Source organism: Salvelinus namaycush, unplaced genomic scaffold, assembly GCF_016432855.1.
Source record: "Salvelinus namaycush isolate Seneca unplaced genomic scaffold, SaNama_1.0 Scaffold68, whole genome shotgun sequence".
Classification (NCBI taxonomy): domain Eukaryota; kingdom Metazoa; phylum Chordata; class Actinopteri; order Salmoniformes; family Salmonidae; genus Salvelinus; species Salvelinus namaycush.
Genome location: NW_024061397.1, coordinates 1 through 15,000, shown reverse-complemented (window position 1 = coordinate 15,000; position 15,000 = coordinate 1).

The window sequence follows — 15,000 nt, the reverse complement described above, 5'->3', positions numbered from 1 at the left end:
ATCAGATTTAGATTGTATTGAGTATACAGTCCACACCATATCTATTTTGACAGTGAAGCTAACATTTTAAATGTGGCTCTATACTCCAACATTTTGGATTTCAGATCAAATGTTTCATATGAGGTGACAGTATATAATGTCACCTTTTATTTGAGGATATTTTAATACATATCTGTTTCACCATTTAGAAAATGTAAAGCACTTTATGTATCTAGTCCCCCTATTTGAAGAAGTCATAAGTATTCTGACCAATTCACTTATAGTGTATTAAAGTGGTCAAAAGTATAGTATTTGGTCTGATATTCCTTTAACCCAATTGTTACTCAGGTCCAGCTCTCTCAGGTCTGAGGGGTTTGACTCCAGAGCTGAGACCAGAGAAGCACAGCCTTTCTCTGTGACTCCACAGCCTGACAGCCTGACAGAGAGATCATCATGACTTCACAAACACACTGTTAATTTAACACCAGTAGTGTAGAAGGACAATGGCAGATGCATTTGGTTTATTCTCTCAAACAACATATAGATTCATCTTCCATCTCCTAGAATTGTATGGTCATTTTGTTATACTAGATTGGACATCAATTCACTGATACAATATGTTAGTCAATATAATATTATATACATATTATAAAACGTATTTTTATCTAAACTTAATATTTCTTCCTGATGATTAGTTCTTATATGTCATTTTATTTACTCACAGAGCAGCTCTGGAGGCTTTGACCACTGGCAGCAGCCTCAGAAGACCTTCCTCTGATCTGGAGTATTTCTTCAGGTCAAACACATCCAGCTCCTTTTCTGAAGTCAGCAACACAAAGACCAGAGCTGACCACTGTGCAGGTGACAGGTTGGGTTTTGAGAGACTTCCTGATCTCAGGTAGAATTGGATCTCATTCACTAGAGAATGGTCATTCAGTTCATTCAGACAGTGGAACAGATTGATGCACCTCTCTGGAGAGAGATTCTCCCTGATCTTCTCCTTGATGTACTTGACTGTTTCTTCATGGCTCTGTGAGCTGCTTCTTGTCTTTGTCAGTAGACCTCGTAAGTGCTTCTGATTCGACTCCAGTGAGAGGCCCAGAAGGAAGCGGAGGAAAAGGTCCAGGTTTCCCGTCTCACTTTGTAAGGCTTTATCCACAGCACTCTTATAGAAAGTAATTGCAGACTTGTTGTTTGTTTGCAGTTTGGCCATTAGATTGTCATTGTTGTTGATGAATGAGAGGAACACATATACAGCAGCCAGAAACTCCTGAATGCTCAGATGAACAAAGCAGAACACCCTGTTCTGGTACAGCCCACATTCCTCTTTAAAGAGCTGTGTGCACAATCCTGAGTACACTGAGGCGTCATTGACATCAATAGCAGCCTCTGTCAGGTCTTCTTCATAGAAAATCAGATTGCCATTCACAAGCTGTTGAAAAGCCAGTTTTCCCAGTGACAGAATGCTCTCTTTATTCAAGTGTGGACCTGTCTCTTCTTTCTCAAGATACTTTTCATTCTTCTGTTTGGTATGAAACACCACAAGGTGTGTGTACATCTCAGTCAGAGTCTTGGGCATCTCTTCTCTCTTATGTTTCAGCATGTGTTCAAGGACTGTTGCAGAAATCCAACAGAAGACTGGAATGTGGCACATGATGTGGAGGCTCCTTGATGTCTTTATGTGTGAGATGATTCTGCTGGCCAGGTCATCACTGAATCTCTTCCTGAAGTACTCCTCCTTCTGTGGGTCATTGAACCCTCGTACCTCTGTCACCTGGTCAACACACCCTGAAGGGATCTTATTGGCTGCTGCAGGTCGGGTAGTTATCCAGAGGAGAGCAGAGGGAAGCAGATTTCCCTTGATGAGATTTGTCAGCAGAACATCCACTGAGGTTGACTCTGTGACGTCACAACAGATCTTGTTCTTCTGGAAGTCTAGGGGCAGTCGGCACTCATCCAGACCATCAAAGATGAACAGAACTTTGTACTTGTTGTAGATGGAGATTCCTGATTGTTTGGTTTCCATTGAGAAGTGATTGAGAAGTTCAATCAAAGTGTGTTTGTCTCCTTTCATCAAATTCAGCTCCCGGAAAGGGAATGAAAATACAAATTGGACATCCTGATTTGCTTTTCCTTCAGCCCAGTCCAGAATGAACTTCTGCACAGAGACTGTTTTTCCAATGCCAGCGACTCCCTTTGTCAACACAGTTCTGATACGTTTGTCTTGTCCAGTTAAGGGTGTGAAGATGTCGTTACATTTGATTGCAGTCTCTGGTCTTGCTTGTTTCCTGGTTGTTGTCTCAATCTGTCTCAGTTCATGTTCATTATTGACCTCTCCTGTTCCACCCTCTGTGATGTAGAGCTCTGTGTAGATCTTATTGAGAAGTGTTGGGTTTCCTTGTTTAGCGATCCCCTCAAATACACATTGAAACTTCGTCTTTAGATTAGATTTGAGTTCACGTTGGCAAATCACAGCAAACTCAAATGAATCTAGAAATAACACACAGGATATTAATATTACGTCTGTTTTAATGCCTATAGTATTGGAGGACTGTTATAAAGTTTCAAATTATAACTGACTGTATAAATGTGTAAATGTTTTCATAATGCATTTCCAGACTGGTGTGACTGATTATATTATTATTGGTATTATTGATGGTATTATTAATGTTGTCTCTCTCTCTAAATTAATCACCACAACACATCCCTGCTGCTACTTGATGAGGTCACTAGGTGTTGTGTTAAGGCTGCTACAATATCATTGAGTTACACAGCTACTTTAGCTGTACTTTAGCTACAGCTTTTAAATGTTATAAAACAGCATTCAACATGAGGCAGACAGATCTTACATTTCTCCAGTGTGTCAGCAAGCTCCTTCTGGTTCATTTTCCTCAGGACGTGCAGTGTGATCTTCAGAGCCCCCTCTCTGGCACTGCTCTCCTGCTTCTCATCTTCAGCATCCACCACTTCCTTATCCTGCTTCTGACTCTCAAAGCCTTCTGGGAGTTCTGGACTAAGAATCCTCTTGAACATCTTCAGCTCGTTCTTCACAAATGTCATAATTTTCTCTTCAAGCAACTGAAATAAATAAAGTATTTAAGTTAAGCAAGAGACAAAATGCTTTCTCATTAACACATTAATGAATGATTGACAGATCAACTTTACTTGAGGTAAACAAAAAGAAATGTACATAACAGGACCACATACACTGAATATAGAGGCCAGGTCTGTTTGATGACTCTGGGAAGACTGACCACTGAGAATCTCTGACTCTGATCTCTCCTGTTGCTTTCTGTGGACAAAACATGAGATTACATCTCCTCATCCAGGGAGTACACACACACACACACACACACACACACACACACACACACACACACACACACACACACACACACACACACACACACACACACACACACACACACACACAGGGAGGGAATGTTGTGTTTGTTTAATATTGTTTTAGGACTATGAAAATGGACAAAAGGATTAGCCTATGGATTATGAAAACAACAAAAGAAATGGGAAAATGGGAGAGGAGAAATGACTAGAGACAGTGTTGTTTAACTCACTGACCATGACCCATGAGTTCTTCTTACCTTTGTTCATTAGAAAAGTCTCCCTCTCTAAAATGTCTAGGTTGATACATAGACTTGTCACTCTTCATGGACACACAGCTGGGTACAGGGGAGGCTGGTCTCTCCTGCTTGATTGGACTTCAACACAACAGAGACAAACATTACATCTCTCATCTACTCTGAGCTCAGATGGGGAAACATAAGAAGAGTTTCATTCCTAAAAGCTATATATCCATTTTCAGAAATGTTCGTAAATTAGCTTTTATTGTTTAAAGAAATTATGAAAGAGATTGGTGTGTTTTTTCACTATCTAATCATGGCATGGGGTTGTTCAATGACAGACATGTATTTGTTTAAAAATCACTTGATGGTTTCATTTCAAAGAGACAAATAATCATGTTTTTTTGCAAAATGCTGCAAATCTGCCTCACTCTCAGAGAAATCAGTAGTACTGCTAGGTTTTACACAGTAATAATATATATCTGCCTCACTCTCAGTGAAATCAGTAGTACTGCTAGGTTTTATACAGTAATAATATATATCTGTCTCACTCTCAGAGAAATCAGTAGTACTGCTAGATTTTACACAGTAATAATATATATCTGCCTTACTCTCAGTGAAATTAGTAGTACTGCTAGGTTTTATACAGTAATAAGAGATATCTGCCTCACTCTCAGAGAAATCAGTAGTACTGCTAGGTTTTACACGGTAATAATATACACTGCTCAAAAAAATAAAGGGAACACTTAAACAACACAATGTAACTCCAAGTCAATCACACTTCTGTGAAATCAAACTGTCCACTTAGGAAGCAACACTGATTGACAATAAATTTCACATGCTGTTGTGCAAATGGAATAGACAAAAGGTGGAAATTATAGGCAATTAGCAAGACACCCCCAATAAAGGAGTGATTCTGCAGGTGGTGACCACAGACCACTTCTCAGTTCCTGTGCTTCCTGGCTGATGTTTTGGTCACTTTTGAATGCTGGCGGTGCTCTCACTCTAGTGGTAGCATGAGACGGAGTCTACAACCCACACAAGTGGCTCAGGTAGTGCAGCTCGTCCAGGATGGCACATCAATGCGAGCTGTGGCAAGAAGGTTTGCTGTGTCTGTCAGCGTAGTGTCCAGAGCATGGAGGCACTACCAGAAGACAGGCCAGTACATCAGGAGACGTGGAGGAGGCCGTAGGAGGGCAACAACCCAGCAGCAGGACCGCTACCTCCGCCTTTGAGCAGGAGGAGCACTACCAGAGCCCTGCAAAATGACCTCCAGCAGGCCACAAATGTGCATGTGTCAGCATATGGTCTCACAAGGGCTCTGAGGATCTCATCTCGGTACCTGATGGCAGTCAGGCTAACTCTGGCGAGCACATGGAGGGCTGTGCGGCCCCACAAAGAAATGCCACCCCACACCATGACTGACCCACCGCCAAACCGGTCATGCTGGAGGATGTTGCAGGGAGCAGAACGTTCTCCACCAGACTCTGTCACGTCTGTCACATGTGCTCATGTGCTCAGTGTGAACCTGCTTTCATCTGTGAAGAGCACTGGGCGCCATTGGCGAATTTGCCAATCTTGGTGTTCTCTGGCAAATGCCAAACGTCCTGCACGGTGTTGGGCTGTAAGCACAACCCCCACCTGTGGACGTCGGGCCCTCATACCACCCTCATGGAGTCTGTTTCTGACCGTTTGAGCAGACACATTCACATTTGTGATCTCAAACACCTATCACACGCCAATTGCTGGACTTTCACATAGAGGTTACTAGGTCACACAGTTCAAACCACATTTGAAAAATTAAACTAACGTGGCTTGTTTATTGTCCTTGTTTATCAAGTGTTCTGCCTTGCAATGATAAATATTATAAAATATCAAAAAACTGAAATGCTTAAACAGGTTTTGATTAACAAAATAATGAAAATGCTATTTAGTACTATATTAGCCTTTACTAACATAATATTATTACTAAATTTGTTTCTAAAAGTGTTCTACGCTACCCTACCCTAGGGGTTAAGGCTGAAATAAGTATTACGTAGAGCTGGAGTTTCAGTATAGCACTTTGTGACATATGCTGATGTAAAAAGGGCTTTATAAATACATTTGATTGATGAGGTTTAGGGTTTTTAAGGCAGAAAACTGTATGGGTTTATATCTCTCTTCCTTTCCCTGTGGTCTTCTGCGGGTACTACATAACTCATTCGTGACACTTGCAGTATTGCAGTATTTCATCCAAGCTATTGAGTAGCTTGGATGAAAGGTGCCCATATCAAACAGCCTGCTCCTCAGTCATAGTTGCTAATATTTGCATATTATTATTAGTACTGGATAGAAAACACTCAAGTTTCTAAAACTGTTTGAATAATGTCTGTGAAATTAACAGAACTCATATTGGCAGGCAAAATCCTGAGTTGAAATCAAAACAGGAAGTCAGAAATCTGAGCTTGTATGTATTCACCAGAGTCCCTAATGAAATCCCATTGAGATATGAATGATTATGCACTGCCTAGGGGTTCAACTAGATGTCAACCATCAATAAAAATTATAATGAGACTTCTATGACCTGGGATTCCTGGTGTGCTTTCTGATGTAGATCATCAAAGGTAAGGGAATATTTATCATGTATTTTCGTGTTTATGGTGACGCCATCTTTGCAGCTGTGATATTTTACTTTTGAGCGCCGTCTCAGATTATAGCGTGCGTTTCTTTTTCCGTAAAGTTTTTTTTTGAAATCTGACACAGCGGTTGCATTCAGGACAGGTATATCTATAATTCCATGTGTATAACTTGTATTATCATCTATATTTATGATGAATATTTCTGTTGAAACGATGTGGCTATGGAAAGTCACTTGATGTTTTTGCAACTAGGAATCTAGTCGCCTCAATGTAAACTCAGATTTTTTGAAATAAATATGAATTTAATCAAACAAAACATACATGTATTGTGTAACATGAAGTCCTATGAATATCATCTGATGAAAATAATCGAAGGTTAGTGATTCATTTTATCTCTATTCTGGTTTTTGTGAAGCTATCATTAGCTGGAAAAAAATGGCTGTGATTATTGTGGTTTTGTGGTGACCTAACATAATCATTTGTAGTGCTTTCGGTGAAAAGCCTATTTGAAATCGGACACTTTGGTGGGATTAACAACAAGATTACCTTTAAAATGATATAAGACACATGAATGTCTGAGGAATTTTAATTATGAGATTTCTGGTTTTTGAATTTGGCGCCCTGCACTTCGACTGGCTGTTGTCATATCGGTCCCGTTAACGGGACTGCAGCCATAATAATTAATATATAGCTTCACGTCCGTGTGTTGTTTTGCATAGTTTGTTTAAAACCTGTTAGGGCTGCAAGGCAAAGTGTTGAGTAGCCAGTGAAATCGTGCCCATTTCAAACGGCCTCCTACTCAAATCTTGCTTGTACAATTTGAATATTATTATTCCTTTTGGATAGAAAACACTTTCTAGTTTCTAAAAGAGTTTATATTATTTCTCTGAGTGAAACAGAAGTCCTTCTGCAGCACTTTTCCTGACCAGGAAGTGAAATGTCAGAAATCGATGCTCTTTTCAACATGATGCCTATACATGGTCTTGACACTTAGGAGTCTGCTGACACTCTATACGCCTTCCTATTGGTGTAAAGAGGATGTCAGAGAAGAATTTTTTGTGCTCATCTTGTCCTGTGGTGGAAAAAAAAACTATTTCTTTGACGTGAGCGTCCACTTCCGGTACTCTGAAGGAAGAGGGATTGACTTCTGTTTTGCCTTCGTAATGAACGGCTCCGGCTCAATTTTTTTTTGATACACGTGACCATATCATCGTAATGTATGTTTTTTCAATATAGTTTAATCAGATTATTGAAACTTTATTCGGGAGTTTTGCCGTGTTCCGTCCTCTGACTGTGTTTACGTTGGAGAAATTTATGCCACTCGGCTCGTGCCAATGCTAATTGAAGAGGGAAATTTGCCATTCTAAATCGAAACAACGACTCATCTGGACAGAGGACACCTTCTTCAACCTTCTGATGAAAGATCAGCCAAAGTAAGACTCATTTTATGATGTTATTTCATATATCTGTCGTGCATGTGAACGGGTCGTGGGCGCCCAATGTGTCTCTCTATTGTGGCTACGCGCTAATATAGCGATACATTTTGTTTTCGCTGTAAAACATTTTATAAATCGGAAATATTGTTTGGAATCACAAGTTGCCTATCTTTCAATTGCTGCAAACTATATATTTTTCGGAAATGTTTTATGATGAGTAATTAGCTAATTGACGTTGGTGTCTGTAAATATTATGGCTGCTTTCGGTGCACTTTCTGAGTGTAGCTGAAATGTAAAATATGATTTATACCTGAAATATGCAAATTTTTCGAAAAAAAATATGCTATACAATAAATATGTTATCAGACTGTCATCTGATGAATTTGTTTCTTGGTTAGTGGCTATTTATATCTTTATTTGGTCGAATTTGTGATAGCACCTGATGGAGTAAGAAACTGATGGAGTTAGAAAAGTGGTGGCATTTGCTAACGTGGTTAGCTAATAGAGTTACATATTTTGTCTTCCCTGTAAAACATTTTAAAAATCGGACATGTTGGTTTGATTCACAAGAAGTTTATCTTTCATCTGGTGTCTTGGACTTGTTAATGTGTGAAAGTTAAATATTAAAAAAAATAGCTTTTGAATTGCGCGCCCTGCACTTGAGCTGGATGTTGTCATAAGTGTACCGGTGTCGGGCTGCACCCCAAACAGGTTAAGTGTTCTTCGTTTCCTGTTAAATAAATAGATGTATTGTATTCGTATCACGCTGCGCCTTGGTCCTTCTCTCTTTCCCCCGAAGACAATCGTGACAGGCAGGTCTCATTGATAACAATAGAGAAGGACCAGACGCAGAACAATGAGGTGGGAATAGAACGTTCAGAAGGTGAGTTGGTGCCACGGTGCTCAATAGAACTAATAGGAGCTGGCAGGGAGAAAAATGACCTGAAATAAGGTCTGTTTTTTAGCGATTACCTCATTACTAGAGACATAACGTAATATTATGAAACTGGACTCCATGGTGGATGCAATGAACTAGTTTATCAGAAAAAAACATTGTTGAAAATGTCATGTGTCCAGCCTACTTGAGGCGCACCGAAAATAATAGTACCCTGGGTTTATAAGCGCGGATACTGACTTTCCCACTTGAGCTTGTGTGGCACAGTCGATAGCGCATTGGACTTTGGCCTAGAAGGTTGAGGGTTCGAGGCCTGCTCCCTGTCTGCTTCATTACAATATTCAAAAGATTGGTCCTCGGACACAGAGTGCTTAAACACTAAAGTTACCGTCCATCTAATGAAGAGAGGAGAACCGGACAGTCAGACACTTCCTATAAAGGGTTCTATATAGGGTTCTATATATTCTATATATACTGTATACTTAGACACGTCCTAACCCCCTATAAAGGGTTCTATATATATTCTATATATACTGTATACTCAGACACTTCCTAACCTCCTATAAAGGGTTCTATATATATTCTATATATACTGTATACTCAGACAGGCTAACCTCCTATAAAGGGTTCTATATATATTCTATATATACTGTATACTCAGACACTTCCTAACCTCCTATAAAGGGTTCTATATATATTCTATATATACTGTATACTCAGACACTTCCTAACCTCCTATAAAGGGTTCTATATATATTCTATATATACTGTATACTCAGACACTTCCTAACCTCCTATAAAGGGTTCTATATATATTCTATATATACTGTATACTCAGACACTTCCTAACCTCCTATAAAGGGTTCTATATATATTCTATATATACTGTATACTCAGACACTTCCTAACCTCCTATAAAGGGTTCTATATATATTCTATATATACTGTATACTCAGACACTTCCTAACCTCCTATAAAGGGTTCTATATATATTCTATATATACTGTATACTCAGACACTTCCTAACCTCCTATAAAGGGTTCTATATATATTCTATATATACTGTATACTCAGACACTTCCTAACCTCCTATAAAGGGTTCTATATATATTCTATATATACTGTATACTCAGACACTTCCTAACCTCCTATAAAGGGTTCTATATATATTCTATATATAGTGTATACTCAGACACTTCCTGAACCTCCTATAAAGGGTTCTATATATATTCTATATATACTGTATACTCAGACACTTCCTAACCTCCTATAAAGGGTTCTATATATATTCTATATATAGTGTATACTCAGACACTTCCTAACCTCCTATAAAGGGTTCTATATATATTCTATATATACTGTCTACTCAGACACTTCCTAACCTCCTATAAAGGGTTCTATATATTCTATATATACTGTATACTCAGACACTTCCTGACCTCCTATAAAGGGTTCTATATATATTCTATATATACTGTATACTCAGACACTTCCTAACCTCCTATAAAGGGTTCTATATATATTCTATATATACTGTATACTCAGACACTTCCTAACCTCCTATAAAGGGTTCTATATATATTCTATATATACTGTATACTCAGACACTTCCTAACCTCCTATAAAGGGTTCTATATATATTCTATATATACTGTATACTCAGACACTTCCTAACCTCCTATAAAGGGTTCTATATATATTCTATATATACTGTATACTCAGACACTTCCTAACCTCCTATAAAGGGTTCTATATATATTCTATATATACTGTATACTCAGACACTTCCTAACCTCCTATAAAGGGTTCTATATATATTCTATATATACTGTATACTCAGACACTTCCTAACCTCCTATAAAGGGTTCTATATATATTCTATATATACTGTATACTCAGACACTTCCTAACCTCCTATAAAGGGTTCTATATATATTCTATATATACTGTATACTCAGACACTTCCTAACCTCCTATAAAGGGTTCTATATATATTATATATATACTCAGACACTTCCTAACCTCCTATAAAGGGTTCTATATATATTATATATATACTGTATACTCAGACACTTCCTAACCTCCTATAAAGGGTTCTATATATATTCTATATATACTGTATACTCAGACACTTCCTAACCTCCTATAAAGGGTTCTATATATATTCTATATATACTGTATACTCAGACACTTCCTAACCTCCTATAAAGGGTTCTATATATATTCTATATATACTGTATACTCAGACACTTCCTAACCTCCTATAAAGGGTTCTATATATATTCTATATATACTGTATACTCAGACACTTCCTAACCTCCTATAAAGGGTTCTATATATATTCTATATATACTGTATACTCAGACACTTCCTAACGTCCTATAAAGGGTTCTATATATATTCTATATATACTGTATACTCAGACACTTCCTAACCTCCTATAAAGGGCTCATATATATTCTATATATACTGTATACTCAGACACTTCCTAACCTCCTATAAAGGGTTCTATATATATTCTATATATACTGTATACTCAGACACTTACTAACCTCCTATAAAGGGTTCAATATATACTGTATACTCAGACACTTACTAACCTCCTATAAAGGGTTCTATATATATTCTATATATACTGTATACTCAGACACTTCCTAACCTCCTATAAAGGGTTCTATATATATTCTATTTATACTGTATACTCAGACACTTCCTAACCTCCTATAAAAGGTTCTATATATATTCTAAATATACTGTATACTCAGACACTTCCTAACCTCCTATAAAGGGTTCTATATATATTCTATATATAAGGTATACTCAGACACTTCCTAACCTCCTATAAAGGGTTCATATATATTCTATATATACTGTATACTCAGACACTTCCTAACCTCCTATAAAGGGTTCTATATATATTATATATATACTGTATACTCAGACACTTCCTAACCTCCTATAAAGGGTTCAATATATTCTATATATACTGTATACTCAGACACTTCCTAACCTCCTATAAAGGGTTATATATATTCTATATATACTGTATACTCAGAAACTTCCTAACCTCCTATAAAGGGTTCATATATATTCTATATATACTGTATACTCAGACACTTCCTAACCTCCTATAAAGGGTTCATATATATTCTATATATACTGTATACTCAGACACTTCCTGACCTCCTATAAAGGGTTCTATATATATTATATATATACTGTATACTCAGACACTTCCTAACCTCCTATAAAGGGTTCTATATATATTCTATATATACTGTATACTCAGACACTTCCTAACCTCCTATAAAGGGTTCTATATATATTCTATATATACTGTATACTCAGACACTTCCTAACCTCCTATAAAGGGTTCATATATATTCTATATATACTGTATACTCAGACACTTCCTAACCTCCTATAAAGGGTTCATATATATTCTATATATACTGTATACTCAGACACTTCCTAACCTCCTATAAAGGGTTCTATATATATTCTATATATACTGTATACTCAGACACTTCCTAACCTCCTATAAAGGGTTCATATATATTCTATATATACTGTATACTCAGACACTTCCTAACCTCCTATAAAGGGTTCTATATATATTCTATATATACTGTATACTCAGACACTTCCTAACCTCCTATAAAGGGTTCATATATATTCTATATATACTGTATACTCAGACACTTCCTAACCTCCTATAAAGGGTTCATATATATTCTATATATACTGTATACTCAGACACTTCCTAACCTCCTATAAAGGGTTCATATATATTCTATATATACTGTATACTCAGACACTTCCAAACCTCCTATAAAGGGTTCATATATATTCTATATATACTGTATACTCAGACACTTCCTAACCTCCTATAAAGGGTTCATATATATTCTATATATACTGTATACTCAGACACTTCCTAACCTCCTATAAAGGGTTCATATATATTCTATATATACTGTATACTCAGACACTTCCTAACCTCCTATAAAGGGTTCATATATATTCTATATATACTGTATACTCAGACACTTCCTAACCTCCTATAAAGGGTTCATATATATTCTTTATATACTGTATACTCAGACACTTCCTAACCTCCTATAAAGGGTTCTATATATATTCTATATATACTGTATACTCAGACACTTCCTAACCTCCTATAAAGGGTTCTATATATATTCTATATATACTGTACACTCAGACACTTCCTAACCTCCTATAAAGGGTTCTATATATATTCTATATATACTGTATACTCAGACACTTCCTAACCTCCTATAAAGGGTTCTATATATATTCTATATATACTGTACACTCAGACACTTCCTAACCTCCTATAAAGGGTTCTATATATATTCTATATATACTGTACACTCAGACACTTCCTAACCTCCTATAAAGGGTTCATATATATTCTATATATACTGTATACTCAGACACTTCCTAACCTCCTATAAAGGGTTCTATATATATTCTATATATACTGTATACTCAGACACTTCCTAACCTCCTATAAAGGGTTCTATATATATTTTATATATACTGTATACTCAGACACTTCCTAACCTCCTATAAAGGGTTCATATATATTCTATATATACTGTATACTCAGACACTTCCTAACCTCCTATAAAGGGTTCATATATATTCTATATATACTGTATACTCAGACACTTCCTAACCTCCTATAAAGGGTTCATATATATTCTATATATACTGTATACTCAGACACTTCCTAACCTCCTATAAAGGGTTCATATATATTCTATATATACTGTATACTCAGACACTTCCTAACCTCCTATAAAGGGTTCATATATATCCTATATATACTGTATACTCAGACACTTCCTAACCTCCTATAAAGGGTTCTATATATATTCTATATATACTGTACACTCAGACACTTCCTAACCTCCTATAAAGGGTTCTATATATATTCTATATATACTGTACACTCAGACACTTCCTAACCTCCTATAAAGGGTTCATATATATTCTATATATACTGTATACTCAGACACTTCCTAACCTCCTATAAAGGGTTCTATATATATTCTATATATACTGTATACTCAGACACTTCCTAACCTCCTATAAAGGGTTCTATATATATTTTATATATACTGTATACTCAGACACTTCCTAACCTCCTATAAAGGGTTCATATATATTCTATATATACTGTATACTCAGACACTTCCTAACCTCCTATAAAGGGTTCATATATATTCTATATATACTGTATACTCAGACACTTCCTAACCTCCTATAAAGGGTTCATATATATTCTATATATACTGTATACTCAGACACTTCCTAACCTCCTATAAAGGGTTCATATATATTCTATATATACTGTATACTCAGACACTTCCTAACCTCCTATAAAGGGTTCTATATATATTCTATATATACTGTATACTCAGACACTTCCTAACCTCCTATAAAGGGTTCATATATATTCTTATATATACTGTATACTCAGACACTTCCTAACCTCCTATAAAGGGTTCTATATATATTCTATATATACTGTATACTCAGACACTTCCTAACCTCCTATAAAGGGTTCTATATATATTCTATATATACTGTACACTCAGACACTTCCTAACCTCCTATAAAGGGTTCTATATATATTCTATATATACTGTATACTCAGACACTTCCTAACCTCCTATAAAGGGTTCTATATATATTCTATATATACTGTACACTCAGACACTTCCTAACCTCCTATAAAGGGTTCATATATATTCTATATATACTGTATACTCAGACACTTCCTAACCTCCTATAAAGGGTTCATATATATTCTTTATATACTGTATACTCAGACACTTCCTAACCTCCTATAAAGGGTTCTATATATATTCTATATATACTGTATACTCAGACACTTCCCTAACCTGCCTATAAAGGGTTCTATATATATTATATATATACTGTATACTCAACACTTCCTAACCTCCTATAAAGGGTTCTATATATATTCTATATAACTGTATCCTCAGACACTTCCTAACCTCCTATAAAGGGTTTCTATATATATTCTATATTACTGTATACTCAGAACTTCCTAACTCTATAAAGGGTTCTATATATTCTATATATACTGTATACTCAGACACTTCCTAACCTCCTATAAGGGTTCTATATATATTCTATATATACTGTATACTCAGACACTTTCCTAACCTCCATATAAAGGGTTCTATATATATTCTATATATACTGTATACTCAGACACTTCTAACCTCTCTATAAAGGGTTCTATATATATTCTATATATACTGTATACTCAGACACTTCCTAACCTCCTATAAGGGTTCTATATATATTCTATATATACTGTATACTCAGGACACTTTCCTAACTCCTATAAAGGGTTCTATATATATTCTATATATACTGTATACTCAGACACTTCCTAACGTCCTATAAAGGGTTCTATATATATTCTATAT